Below are 14,745 nucleotides of genomic sequence, written 5' to 3' on the forward strand. Positions count from 1 at the left end.
TGGGTGGTTATGAGATTTTAAATGATTTAGCAGTACCCTGTATGAAAGTGCTTATTTAGTCAAGGCGCTTGGTACACATTAAACATTCAATAGCATACCATTAGATCTTTAATTCCTTGAAGTTAGTTCTTTAGTAACTTGACCTGCATAAAAGTGAGCATTTCACTGAGCTATGGCATAGAATTATGTTTTTAAAGGTGTAATAGTAAGTAGGTGTGATTATTATATGTTGATACTTCTTTGACTATGTTAAATATCAGATGGTTTATTTTACTTTTTCACACCTTCGTAATGCTCATAAAAAGCACTTATTTATTAAGTACTTATCTATTCATGAAAGCTCAAGTAGCAAGTAAAAATGAATAAAATAATGCACTGTTTATTTTTCAAATTATTATTTTGTATAGTAATATTTGCTTTAGCAGGAAGTCTTATTTTATGGAGATACTGGCTCAATTTTTATTTCCCATTATGAAATAGTAAACCTTTGAAATGCATATGTACTTCTGAAATTCAGAGTAGATTATCAGTGGCCAATACTCACCTTTAAAGCTGTTTCAATAAAAGTGAAGTAGGAACCTTAGAATGTAAATTAATTTGGTAATTGTTCTTACATGAACCTGATGGTAGGAGTATAGAAGTTGAACTAGTGTAATATGTTTGTAGTCCAGTTTCGTAGTGCAGTTTCAGGTTATATAACTAAGCACAATTAAATAAAAATAATGTTTCTGGCCTTCAGTACTGAAAATGATTTGTGAGAAAGTTTTAGTTAACAAATACTTGATTTAAGAAATGCTCTTTGGCTAGGCCATGGTAAATATCAGATGCCTAGAGAAAATTTGTTGGTGAGTATCATATATTTAAAATGTCTGGTCAGCTTTGTAGAAGGTATAGTTAGGAAGTTATTTATTCTTTCTTGGGTTTTTCTCTGCCTTTATTTCTCTTCTTCTCCTTTCTCCTCACTCCCTTTATTCCCCCCTTTTCCCCCTTCCTCTCTTTTCCTCCCTTGTTCCTTTTCCCATTTCCTTTATTCCAGTAGTCTCTACTGAGATTTTTTTTTAAGACTAAGAAACATTTCAGACACATTAAAAAGTACAGTAAATCATATAGCAGACATTATCTACCACTGAAATTAAGCAGATGTTAACTTTTTTGCAGTCTTTAGTTCAACTCATATTTTTTTAAAAGGGCAGGTAGAAGAGCAGGATTCTTGTTTTTTGCAGTATCTTCAGTACTTTGAAGATTTTTTTTTTTAATTTATTTATTTGACAGACAGAGATCACAAGTAGGCAGAAAGGCAGGCAGAGAGAGAGAGAGAGAGGAGGAAGTAGGCTCCCTGCGGAGCAGAGAGCCCGACGTGGGGCTTGATCCCAGGACCCTGGGATCATGACCTGAGCTGAAGGCAGAGGCCTTAGCCCACTGAGCCACCCAGGTGCCCCTCTTCAGTACTTTGAATAATGCCTGAGTCTTAGTAGGTTTCCAATAAATATTTGTTAAAAAGACCAGCAAATATATATTCAGGAAAGAACAACAAAAAATCAGGCATCAAGGCAGTAGTGTTTGAAAGAGTCATCTACAGTGTCAGCGACAATGAGAGAGTTTCAGTAAAAATTGAAAGCAGTCCATTATCATTGATAAACTGGGTAGTCACTGAAAGCATTAGTTTTCACCTTAACTTTTATCATGAGAGAGGCAGTGTATGTAGTAGTCATTTAAGGTCCAGGTTTTGGAGACCCAATGGGATAGAGTTAAATCCCATTTTTCCACTTAGCTTTCTGTGTCACTGGGCAAGTCATGTTTCAGTTTCTTCTGTAAAGTAGAGATGAATTTAGAGGGTTGTGAAAGTAAATGAATTAACTCATGTAAGAAAAATAGGATACTGCCTGGTATATAGTAAATGCCCCCCCCCCCCCCCCCCAAAAAAGTGGCCTTTCGGTAATTACTACCAAATAACCCAAACACTGTGTATGGCTCTTCCGTAGACTCTGTCTCAGTTTGGCCAAAACAAAGTCCCTTCTTCTGCATAACTGCAATATCTCCTGGTATGAAATCTGTTCCAATCTCTATAACTAAGGATGTAGACAATCTCATTATTTGTCTTTTTTTTTTTTTTTTTAAATCTCAGTTCAGATAGTACTTTAAATTTTCTCTTGGTATTTTTTTGGTAGGCAGTAAGAATGAAAATTAAGTGAAAATTAAGCAGGGTGAATTTTTTTACAGCCAAAATGTATTTTGATGGTATTTTATCTACAAAGCTTTTTACGTTGAGAAACTGATGAACTTTGTTCGCTCTTCAGAGCTTTATGAACTTTGTTCACTCGTCCTAGCTTTATGAGGATCTGAAAGGACGATCTTAATAGCTGCTAAGTAAATGGTTTTGAATTTTAGAATTATTTCTATTTTCAGCAGTACTAATTAGTAATACTGTATGCATTGAATTTCAGTATAATCAGGGAGAACTGACAATTTTATTTTCTTCTTTGAGCTTTTAAATGTATTCCATTCCATCCAAAATCATTGAGCGTTTTTCAGCATTAATGACACATTGAGAATAGAAAAATTCACAGCGAGAAAATATAAGTTCTAAAATTTCCTTATTTGAAAAAAGTAAGTTTGGTTATTTACTGAGGGAAAATAATATTTTAAGGTAAATAGAGGTGTTTAGTTAGTTGTATTCTAAGAACATTTGTTTTACCTGTACTGAATTGAATGGACCTGTGTTGTAATAAAGACAGTCCATTTTTTCTTCTTATTTTGTAGCACTTAGAAGAAGCTTTCTTACAAATCAGTTGGTTTTGTAGTAGTGCTTCTCAAACTTTTGTTCCTAAGACCCATTTTACATTCTTAAAATTTATTGAGGTTAGACTGCAAGAAACTTGATTTTTTAGATTATATTGATATTTACCACATTAGAAATTAAAACCAAGAAGTTTAACATAATTCATTTACAAGCAATAATAAACCCATTATGTTCATGTAAACAGCATTTTTTAATAAATAATTTACCAAACAAAAAATGTTAATGAGAAGAGTGGCATTGTTTTACATTAAATTTCTTTAATTAATGGAGTTTTACTTCTGCCTTTGCATTCAGGGCATTGTGATACGTTGTTTTGGTTGAAGTATATGAAGGAAATATGGCCTCACATACATATATATTTGGAAGAGGGGTAATTTTAGCTTTTTAAATGATTATAGATATCCTATTTGATACCGCATCAAAATTTGACACATGGCAGTTTTCTAAGTTGTGAAATCTGAAACTATATCAGTTAAACCTTTTTACTTTTTACTTTATTACATTAAAACCCATGGCTATGTTGTATTCATTGATTGGCTCTTTAATCCACACATGGTTTTGTAACATTAAGCTTGGGTCATTTGGAAAATATTGGTTTACTGAGTTATGTGGATCTTCCAAATGTTGACATGACACATTTCATTATACAGTATAAAAAAAATCACTTGTTAATAGCACCACCAATCTCATTAGAAAAGTAAGGTGTTAAGCTCATGACGATGAATGGATGTTTTCTCAACTTGAAAGTTTGAATTTTATCATTGGAAACTGTCACTTTAAAGATAGGCTTACTGAATGCCACAGGAGAACAGGGTTGACTGTGAGCGTGTGCGCTACCTTGCCTGCATCACTGGTGCTCCAGACTAGCCAGGGGTGGCTGGGATGCTGATTCCCGAGGCTGCTCCAGAGCTCGGTAGGGGGGGCAGGTTGCACAGCAGGCCAGTGGCTAACTGTGAGCCTCCACGTACCTCAAGGACCCTCAGGAGGAATGGCCACAATGGGACGCCTGCTTGGAGCACATGCCCTACTGTGTGCAGGAAGGCCAAGTGTCTGCTGCACTCAGAAGCCGGGTGGACTCCAGGTGTCCTGGTCTGCTTAGGCTGTTCTAACACAATTGTTGCAGCCTGCTGGGGCAGCACATGTTAATGGGGCTGCCCTTTGCACGTTGCCACCTGTGCACATTCTCCTGGAAGACTGACAGCAACAGAGCCTTGCTCACACATGTGTACCAACAAGCCTGTGCACACCTCTGCCAGGTGCTCCTGGTCAAGCAGGACAGCTCCACCATCCACATCTCTTATTGGGAGCCACGACAAATGCTTGAGATGCCAGTAGACCTGGCTGTCCTATTCTCAGAGGAGAGGCAGGCCTGGTTCCTGAAATGTGAGGCCTAGTGCAGAGAGACAAAGGAGGAGCCAGAGCTCTGTGACAGCTTTGATGTGGAGCAGTACAAAGGGTTTTGGATTGAAAAGTGACCAGGCCAGGAAGCTGTTCTGGCAGGGTTTGCTGGGGCAGGGAGCACATGTCTTTAAATGGTATGTTCATACACATACACACAAAAAGATAGCCTGTGTTCATTTTCAAGAAAATGTCTGCCAAATGCCCAAGTCTGGAGAACCAGAGTTCTTTCAAGTAAAAACAGTATCCCGTGGAAAGTGGCTCTTTCAGCTTGTAGCTTGGACAAACCTACAGGTGGTTTCCGACAGGACAATTCTTATTTTTTGGTACACACAGAAATGCTTTATGCATACTTCCATTTCAATACAGAGACTGTTAAAAAGATGCATTCTCAAAAGGATGAGAATTTAAAAAATAAAAAATTTAAGTTAAACTAGCCCCCCTTTACTGCCTCCCTCCCCCAACATTGTGTGTCTTTGAAGCATACAATGACTAGTAATATAGTTTGATGCCAGTGCCTTGATTCATTCTAAGGCACTGTGCATGCAAATGTTAACTGTAAAAGGGAAAATATCACCTCAGTGTTATTATGAAAATAGTTTTGGCCTAGTGGATCCCTGAAGGGATTTTTGGGTGTTCCAGTGAACTTGTACATCATATTTTATATGCAATAGGCCAGTTTGTGGCTATATCTTTTAGTTATTGGGGAGGGTTATTATTTACTGATAATTTTTTTAAGACTGGATTTTCCTGTTCAACTTCTTGTTTTGAGATAAATTTCATAGCTTTAAGCTATTGTGTGTTTTAATGGAATCCAGGTAGTTGAAGGTTCTTGAGAAGAACCAATTTTGAATATTGATTATTTAACAGTTCCTAAGGCTTATTAGAACAGTGAAAAGGAAATAACTTTGTCTTGGAGTTGAGTGATTCTTTGGATCAAAGTTTAGAAAAAGCAAGGAAAAGTTTGTATCAGTGGAGGCTGGTATTAGAACTTCAAAATAAGGCTCTTTGTTCTTTAAATTACCTTCTCAGAGCTCTTGAACCTTAAAAAGTTGGTGTTGGAGTCTTGATGCTGGGTGAAGAGAAGTTGAGGCATTCCAAAACTTCATCAGATTCACATTAAAACTAGAGTGACTTCACTTTGTTTTCCTGCATTGAGGTTCTGTTTTTAGTAGAGAAAAAGATTTTGCTGCTAAAATATGTGTGGAGACTTAATTTTTATCTTTAGGACTTATTTCTAAACAGCTCAGTTCATTTTCTCATGCAGATTATCATTGTTGGTTGTTACTTATATTTTCATCCATTTAACACATGTTTGTTGAGTATGCCTGGTGTGGGAGGCACTGGCTGGAACTGGGATTGAGTAAGACTCAAGGAAAATATAGACAGATATGTTTCCTGTCCCTACCCTGCTGTACTATATAATTTTGGACCTTAGGGAGTCACAGAATCTTTTCTACCCTTTAGCTGATCTTGGGTCAGTTCCTTGGCATCCGTTTTCCAATCTCAAAAATTATTACCTTAACGACCTTTAAAGTTTCTTTTTTTTTTTTTTTAAAGATTTTATTTTATTTATTTATCAGAGAGAGAGAGGGAGAGAGAGCAAGCACAGGCAGACAGAATGGCAGGCAGAGGCAGAGGGAGAAGCAGGCTCCCTGATGAGCAAGGAGCCCGATGTGGGACTCGATCCCAGGACGCTGGGATCATGACCCGAGCCGAAGGCAGCTGCTTAACCAACTGAGCCACCCAGGCGTCCCACCTTTAAAGTTTCTTAAAGTTTCGTATTTTTAAAATAATTTCAGACTTGCAAAAATAAATGGTATACTATCTTTCATCTTGTTCCCCAAATGTTCATATTTTACAGTGTTTTAAATAATTTTCTTTTTATTACATACATATTTTTTCTTGAACTCTTTGAAAGTTGCAGACATGATCCTCTGAAAATGCAATGTGTATTTTACGAAATTTTAGGGTAGTTTCCTGAAGTGATTAAGGACATTCTTTATAAACCATATTCATTTACTATATCTATACTTACTAAATATTTAGTCTATGAATTTAAGTTTCACTAATTGGTCAAATAATATAGCAAAAGAAGAAATATTTCCTCCAGCCCAGGATCTAATTCCGGGTAATGAGTCGCTTTTAGTTCTCATTTTCTTTAATTTGGAAATGTTTGTGTCTCTTAAAGATTGATTGATTGAGGGGCACCTGGGTGGCTCAGTGGGTTAAGCCTCTGCCTTTGGTTCAGGTCATGATCTCAGGGTCCTGGGATTGAGCCCCACGGCAGGCTCTCTGCTCAGCAGGAGGCCTGCTTTCCCCGCCCTTCCCCTCTGCCTGCCTCTCTGCCTACTTGTGATCTCTCTGTCAAAGAAATAAATAAATAAAATCTTACCAAAAAAAAAAAAAAAAAAAAAAGATTGATTGATTGACTGCAGAGGGAGTATACCAGAAAGGTGAAGGCCAGAGGGAGGAGCAGATTCCCTGGTGAGCAGGGAGCCTGATGCAGGGCTTAATCCCAGGACTCCAGGATCATGACCTGAGCTGCAGGCAGATCTTAACCGGCTGAGTCACCCAGGCACCCTTCTGTCTTCCTTTTATAACACTGAGTTTTTTGAAGAGTGTAGCCCAGTTATTTTGTAGAATGTCCCTCAATTTGCCTAATATTTTATCTTCATAGAATCAGGTTATACATTTTTTGCAGGACTACGCAGTAGTGATGGTGTGTCCTTCTCAAGGTGTTCTTTTGGAGACACATGATGTTGATTTGTCCTATTACTAGTGATGTTAGCTTTAATCACTTGCCAGTTTTCTTCATTGTAACAGTTCACTATTTTTTTCCTTTTGCTATTAATAAGTATATTGTGAGGAAATACTTGAGACTGTGTAAATACTTTGTTTCTCATCAGATTTTCCTTAACTACTTTGGCATCTCTTTGAGGAGTTTTGACTGAATCAGTATTATTAATATGGTGGTTGTCAGATGGTGATTTCTCCTTTAATTAGTTGACATTCTAACATGTACATATGCATAGGTTCTTATTTTACTTAGTGCTATCAAATTACTATTTATTTTGATCCTCAGATTGTTGTAAATCTGGTCCCTTTAGGCCAACTCCTGTGTTCTTAAGACATATTTCCATGATTCTTTGAGCATTTCCTTAGTTTCTGGCACAAGATATTTTGGGTCTGTCTTGTGCTACTCTCTCAGCCACTGAGGTGAAATCATTTTTTCTAAGAAGTCTCAGTCCTCTTAGTGGAGAAGAGTATTTAGATAAAAGGTCTTGGTGCTAATTATTGTGCTTATTGTCACTGGGGTGTCATTGCTTCCAGGCCCTCTAGACAGAGTTAGGCAAATATACATCCTGATACATTCATATCCATTTATATTTCTATGTATGTATATCTATAACTGAGCTTAAGTTGATAGCTCCATTTTCAATCTAGTACCCCAGGAATCATTCCAGACTTAATTTTTCAAGTATTTGTAATTCCCTTTGCTGACAGTGAGACACCTGGCTCTGATTATTTACAATTCATTTGCTTATTCAGTTAATCTTAGAATGCATAAAAGATAGCCTCAAAATTGATAACCCATTCCAGTGGTAAAAACAGAATGATGTTAGTTTTGTTTTCAGCTTGAGTATAAACAAAATACCGTACTCAGAAGTTACTACAGGGAATGGCTGGATGGGTTAAGCATCTGCCGTTGGCTCAGATCATACTCAGAGTCCTGGGATTGAGCCCCACATCAGGCTCCTTGCTCAGCAGAGAGCTTGCTTCTCTTTTTGCCTGCTGCTGCTCCCCCTGCTTGTTTTCTCTCTCTCAATGTCTCTCTCTCTTTCTGACAAATAAATAAAATCTTAAAAAAAAAAAAAAAGTTCAGTTCTCCCCAGTGGCCCTATTTTTCTTTTAGTGGTAATGTGTTAATTATTTGAAATGCTTTTAGGTCTGGTTCCTTCTGTTTATATACCACTTTAAGGGCTAGCCCCCTTCCATACTTGGTGATTTTATGTATTTTGGGGGGTATGTGAAACATTCATATGGTTGAGAACTATAGGAGTTCATTAACAGGAGTCCGAACTATATGAAAATTTATTCTCAAATGTCATTCCCCCATCTCTTCCACTCATAAATATACCCTCAAAAATGACCTCCTAAAAGACATGCATGAGACATGCATACACTAATCTCTTGAACTTGTGAATGTTATCTTATATGAAAATGGGATCTTTGTAGATGTCATTAAATTGAGGGAAGGCTTTTGAGATGGAGACATTACCCTGGGTAGGTCCTACATACAGTCACATACATTTTTGTAAGAGGGAAACAGAGAGACTTGACACAGAAGAGGAAAAGACAGTATGATCATAGAGGTAGAGATTATAGTGATGTAAGTACAAGCCAAGGAATGTTCGCAGCCACCAGAGGCTGGAAGAGACAAGGAACAGATTCTTTCCTAGAGACTCCTAAAGGAGTGAGGCCCTATTGACACCTTAATTTCAGCTCAGTGAAACTGATTTTGGATTTCTGGCCTTCAGAACTGTTAAGAGTAAATTTCTTTTAAGCTTCCAGGTTTGTGATAGTTTGTTAAAGCAGTCACAGATACTGATATACGCTCCTTGCTAGTAACCAATCTTACAATTTTCTTGTTTAAATCTTTATTTTATTTTATTTTGATCCATGAATATTAATTCCCCTTCACACTGAAAAGTTTACATACAATAAATATTCTTTGCCCTTTACTTTTCTCTCTTAATGTATCCTGGAAGTCACTGATCTTCATCTTTGTATAGTTACATAGTACTTGATTGTATGGATGTTAATAGGTTATTCAACCAAGCTCCAATTTAGGATTTTTTTTGCATATAATGTTTTTCCATTAATTTGCAATTAAAAGCAATACTGCAATGAATAACTTTGTGCATACATGTTTGTATACTTTTGGAGATTTTTTAGGGTAAATTTCTAGAAGTGAAAGTTGCTAAGTCAGAAGGTAAATACCCTATAAGTTTTATTAGCTGTTGTAAATTTTTCTCCATTAGCATTGTACCAATTTACCTTATCACCAGCAATTTATGAGAGTACCTGTTTTCCTGTGGTTTTGGCAGCAGAATATTATATTTAAAATTTGGGGGGATTAGGTAAAAAGTGGCATGTCATCATAATGAGTGAGGTTAAAAATTTTCTGTATGTTTAAAGGCAGTTACGTGTTATTGTGAATTATCTATTGCCAGTTTCTCTATCCAGTTTTTAAGAATTCTTTCTATACTAGGGATATTAGATTTTTATCTGTAATGTATGTTGTATATACTTTCTGTCAGTTTTTCACCTGTCTTTTGATTTTGCTTATAGCATCTTTTGAAAAATATATTTAATTTTTTTAGAGAACTTTTAAGTTTACAGAAAAATTTATTAGAAAGTACAGAGTTCTCATACCCACCACTCCCCAGTTCCCTCCGTGTTATTTACATCTTATATTAGAATGACACATTTTTATAATTGATGTACCAAATTATTGCATTATTACTAAATAAAGTCCATAGTTTACATTAGAGTTCATTCTTTGTGTGGTATATTTTATGAAATTTGACAAATATATAATATTTGTCAACTATTATTGTGTCATACAAAATAGCTTTTCTATATTAAGCATCTTCTCTGACCACAATGGTATGAAACTAGAAATCCATTACAAAAAGAAAACTGGAAAATGCATGTATGTGAAGATGACATAACATACTACTGAACAACTAGTCAAATAAAAAATTACCTTGAAACAAATGCAAATGGAAATATGCCAAAACATAAGAGGTATAGTAAAAATAATTCTAAGAGGAAAGTTAATAGTAAGAACACCTTCATTAAGAAAGAAGAGCTCAAATAAATGACCTGACTCTTTGCCTCAAAGAACTAGGAAAAAAAAAAGAACAAACAAACTCAAAGTTAGTAGGGAAAAGGAAATTCTAAAGATCAGAGTGGAAATAATTGAAATAGAGACTAAAAAGACAATAGAAAAGATCAGTGAAACTAAGAACTGTTTTCTTTGAAAAGATAAAATAGACATACCCTTAGCTAACTCAGCAAGAAAAAAAGAGAGGATTCAAAATCAGAAATGAAAGGAGATGTTATAACTGAGACCATGGAAATGCAAAGGATCATAAAATCGTTATGAACAATTATATGCCAACAGATTGGACAACTTAGAGAAATGGATAAATTCCTAGAAACATACAACTTACCAAGACTGAATCATGAAAATTGAAAATCTGAACAGACCCAATTACTAGTAAGGAGATTTAATCAGTAATCAAAAACCTCTCAATAAATAAAACTCTTGTCCTAGATGAATTTTTGGGTGAATTCTGCCAGATGTTTAAGAAAGAGTTAATATCAATCTTTCTCAAACTCTTATTAAAAGCCATAAGAGGAGGAAATACTCCTAAACTCATATTGCAAAGCGAGCATTACCCTGATACCAAAGCCAGTCAGTGACACTACAAAGTAAAGAAATATTAAACTAGTATTCCTGATGAACATGGATGTAAAAATCTTTAACAAAATAGCAAATGAAATTTAGGATATATTATAAGTATCATAAACCATGATCAAGTGGATTTACCCCTGGGATGTGGAGATGATTTGGCATATACAAATCAATAAATGTGATACATCAAGTTAATAGAATGAAAGATAAAGATCATATCATCTCAATAGATGCATTAAAAGTATTTGAGAAAACACAACATCCTTTTCATCAGATAAAAACTGTCAACAAATTGAGTGTAGAAGGAGGAACTTACCTCAACCATGGAATGGGAGAAAGTATTTCTAAGTCATATATTTAATAAGGGTTTAATATCCAAAATATATGAAGAACTTAAACTACTCAATAGCAAAAATTTTTTAATCCAGTTATAAAATAGGCAAAGGAACCTAATAGACATTTTTCCATAGAAGACATACAAATGGCTTAGTTACATGAAGAGATGCTTGACATTACTAATCACTAGGGAAATACAAATCAAAACCACAATGAGATATAACCTTCACCTGTTAGAATGGCTGTTACCAAAAAGACAAGAGATAATAAGTGTTGGCAAGGCTGTGGAGAAAAGGGAACTCTTGTGAACCGTTGGTGGGAATGTAAGTTAGTACACCCACCATGGAAAACAGTATGGAGGTTCCTCAAAAAGTTAAAAATAGGGCTACCACATGATCCAGCAGTCCTGCTTCTGGGTATATATCCAGGAAAGTGAAAATTAGATCTTGAAGAGATACTTGCACTCCCATGTTCTTTGCAGCATTATTCACAATAGCCAAGACACCTGTTAGTGGATGAATGGAGAGAGGGGATGTGGTAGATAATACAAGTGCAGTGAAGTGTTCAGCTGTGAGAAAGAAGGATTTCCTCTCATTTGTGACAAGATGGATGGATGTTGAGGGCATTATATGCTAAGTGAAATGAGTCAGGGAAAGACAACTGTATTTCATACAGTATAGGTACTTGAATTGCCTATGTGGAATCTGATGAAGCTGAACTCCTAGACACAATAGAATGGTGGTTACTGGGGGTTAGGGAATGGCGAAAGTGAGATGTTGGTCAAAGGGTACACACTTGCAGTTTTAAGATGAGGAAGTTCTGGGAAAGTTAAGTTTTATTGATCTAACTTTAGGTTCACTGACTCTTATGTCATTTCCAATATGTTCTCTTTATTGTAGATACTCTTTTATTGTTCTAGAATTTCTATTTGGTTATTTTTCTGTGGTTTCTATTTCTTTATGAGCATATTTTCCTTTATTCATTGAGCATAATTACAATAGCTCTTTTAAGATCTTTGTTTATTTATACCAACATCTGATTTTGTAAGGTTGATATTTATATATTTTTTTGTTTGTTTGTTGTTTGGTCTTATTTTCTTGACCTTTGTATGCTAAATAAATTTGGATTATGGTCTTTTATGTTATGAATGCTATGGAATTCCATTATATTCCTCTATAAAAGGGCTGATGCCTTTGTGTTAGCCGGCAATTAATTTGGTTATACTCATACTACAAACTCTGTATCTTAGGAGGCAATTGAGTTGTCAGTGTGGGTTTCTTTTTTTCCCCCCCAGTCATTAACTGTTCTGTGTCCTGGATATATACAGTTCATTGGTCAGTTGGTCTGCCAAAGATTTGGGCAGAGTTACATGTAGGATGTATGACTTACCTCTCTGACTCTCTTCTTTCTGTGATTTTCCCCCCACTTTCCAGTGTTGGCAGTTGCTTTGAAAGCTTCCTCTGGTATTCTAGAAGAGATAAAAATGGTAATTAAAAACTGTAGGTATCTGTGGGAATTAGGAAACTGACTGCTGCCATTCTTTTGTTCCAAGAATATACTGCCCTCCAGAGTCTGCCTGCTTCTGTTCAATGTTCCTGTGCCTTTAGATAGTTATTGTTGTTTGTACTTTTTCAAGTTTTATAATTGTTATCTGCAGGAGGATTTGGTCTGGACAAACATATTCTATTATATAGGACATGGAATTTCCCTCCTCTTCTACTTGTTTTTTTTTTTTTTTTAAGATTTTATTTATTTATTTGACAGACAGAGATCACAAGTAGGCAGAGAGGCAGGCAGAGAGAGAGAGAGGGAAGCAGGCTCCCCGCTGAGCAGAGAGCCCGATGCGGGACTCGATCCCAGGACCCTGAGATCATGACCTGAGCCGAAGGCAGCAGCCCAACCCACTGAGCCACCCAGGCGCCCTTCTACTTGTTTTTAATCAAGAGTCTCATTGATTTTTATGTATTTACAGTTATTTATGGCTTTTGATTTGATGTTCAAATTTGACCAGTGGGAGCCCCTTCAAGTTTACTTATGTGTGTTCGTGTGTGTGTATGTGTGTGTTCTGTGTGTCTTTTTGCTGGGCCTTTATTGGGCTTTGTACTCTTTACGTCAGGCATAAAATGATGTCCCAGGCTCTTTATTTATTCCCTGCTTTGCATATGAGAACAAGATTTAGATACCATGACCTGGGTGCTAGGTTCATTTTTCAGGGGCATCATTGCTTCTAAGATTTCTTATTGGACAAAACTAAGAAATATATAGTTTTTAAAAAAAAAAATCCATGTATCAATTCAAATTTAACAGAGAGTCTATTTTGTCTTAATTTTTTTCATTTTATGAATATTTTGTTTTCCCCACCATACTAATATCTTAGTTCCTAGTAACAGATTTATCTATTTGATTTATTCTATACCATACAAAAAAATTGTTCACAAATAACACTAGAATTACTATTATCAAAAATCATAAAACTGAACTTCAAGCTTTCTTTAGTAGTTCTTTTTCTGTTTAGAATATATTCTACCAATATATGCTATTGCCAGAGTGCTGTCTTTCAGAGTCATTTTTAAATCGTTTTTGTGTGTAGTTATTTTACTAACACAGTATAAGTTTAAGATGATTTGTTTTGGGGTTTTTGTTTCTCCTTTTGATTTAAATTTATTCTTGAATGTGTAAAACATTCATTTAATGCAAAAATCAAAACTATTTAATTATATGTCCTTAGATAATTATTGTTTTTACCTGTATCTCCTGCCTCCTAGCCCCTTTCCCTTCCTTGCCTTTTACAAGTAACTATTTTTATTAATTTTGGTATTTTCAGTATTTTGGTTTTTTAAAAAATAAGACTATATTTATTTTTTTTCCTTAGAAGCTGGCATACCTCATATTTGTTCTGTACTCTGCTTTTATTCACAACAGTATATCCTAGAAAGCAATGTATACATAGAGATCCTCTTCATACATTTTTACAGATAGGAAGGCAAATGTGAGCCACATGTGGCTACTAGAAAACTTAAATTGCACATTAAAAAATTAAAATATAGTTTTAATTCACTATGATTAACTTAACTATTTATCCAGATGTTACCACATAAATTTAAAATACTACCATTTCAGCACTCAAAATGAGTATTATCATTGGCATGTAATCAATATAAAAATTATAAATGAGGTATTTTGTTTTCCTCTTTGTACCAAGTCTTCAAAATCTTGGGTGCATTTCATACTTAGAGCACCTCTGAGTTTGGACTGGCCACAATTCAAGTGTACAGTAGTGGTTAGTAGCTACATATTTTCTCACAGTTTGTTTTTTGCCATTACTTATAGTTTTGTGGGGGGGTGTTGGCCATTCATACTTTAAAAAATAGGTTTTGTTGAATATATCAGTTAAAAATTTTATCTTCTGATTTTAGTTTTGAATCACTGCTAGATTGACTTCTCATTCCTGGGTTATACTTGAAATCATTTCTGTTTTCTTACAGGACTTTCATGGTTTTAATTTTTATATTTTAGTCTCTAATCCATTTGGAACTGATCTTTTTTCTGTATTATACAATTTTGTTTTTTTCCATTTCATTCAAAAGTTTAAGATAACACTTTTTTAACCTGCAGGAGTAAGGGCTTTTTGTTATTTTTCATTTGTAGTCTTATTGCACTGTGATCAGAAAACATAAGTTGTGGGCGCCTGGGTGGCTCAGTGGGTTAAGCCGCTGCCTTCGGC

General features: G+C 35.3%; 1 protein-coding gene across 7 annotated transcripts in view; it reads left to right on the forward strand.

The window, feature by feature from the left end:
• FUT8 (fucosyltransferase 8) overlaps positions 1-14,745 on the forward strand; it is a 391,770-nt gene that overhangs the window by 105,381 nt on the left and 271,644 nt on the right. Inside the window, exon 2 of one of the 7 annotated variants that reach the window (XM_047736706.1) lies at positions 12,455-12,507. The exons of the other annotated variants lie outside the window; for them this stretch is intronic. The gene's annotated coding sequence lies outside the window, so the exon portion shown is untranslated. The remainder of the gene's footprint in view (positions 1-12,454; positions 12,508-14,745) is intronic. 7 annotated transcript variants of the gene reach the window in all.

The sequence above is a fragment of the Lutra lutra genome, chromosome 7 (assembly GCF_902655055.1).
Source record: "Lutra lutra chromosome 7, mLutLut1.2, whole genome shotgun sequence".
Lineage (NCBI taxonomy): Eukaryota > Metazoa > Chordata > Mammalia > Carnivora > Mustelidae > Lutra > Lutra lutra.